The sequence below is a fragment of the Otolemur garnettii genome, unplaced genomic scaffold (assembly GCF_000181295.1).
Source record: "Otolemur garnettii isolate 467f Iridium unplaced genomic scaffold, OtoGar3 scaffold00019, whole genome shotgun sequence".
Taxonomy (NCBI): domain Eukaryota; kingdom Metazoa; phylum Chordata; class Mammalia; order Primates; family Galagidae; genus Otolemur; species Otolemur garnettii.
Window position 1 is genome coordinate 6,390,333 of NW_003852414.1, and position 569 is coordinate 6,390,901.

Sequence of the window (569 nt, forward strand, 5' to 3'; positions counted from 1 at the left end):
AATCCTCCTTCTTGCCATATGGCTGCATGGTGATGGATTATGTGGAAAATATACTTCGACTCTGTATATGTTAATGGAACAGCATTGTGCGAACTGTAAGGCTTTAATGAGGACTAAGAGTTCTGCCTGTTGTGAGGAGGTGTGTGGAGGGGGCAGAATAATGGCGGTGATAATGGGGGAAGAAGACACAACAGCAACGCCTGCCTTGGCAATGGGGTGAGCAGCAGGCTTAGAAGAACTGCCGTGGACAAACCAGGTGTCTTTGGGGTTATGTAAGGGAAAGAGGGAGATGTTGGGGAAAGGATGTAGTGTCAGCACAATTAAAGGCCAGCAATCATAAAATGAGCTCTGAAAAGTGTGAGGGTCATGGGAGTGGAGGGCGGCTAATGGAGCTGAGGGGTGATTTGCAGGGCCAGGGAGAAAGTGAAGGTCTGGGTTTGGTCTTTCTTTCTTTCTTTCTTTCTTTCTTTCTTTCTTTCTTCCTTTCTTCCTTTCTTCCTTTCTTCCTTTCTTCCTTTCTTCCTTTCTTCCTTTCTTCCTTTCTTCCTTTCTTCCTTTCTTCCTTTCTT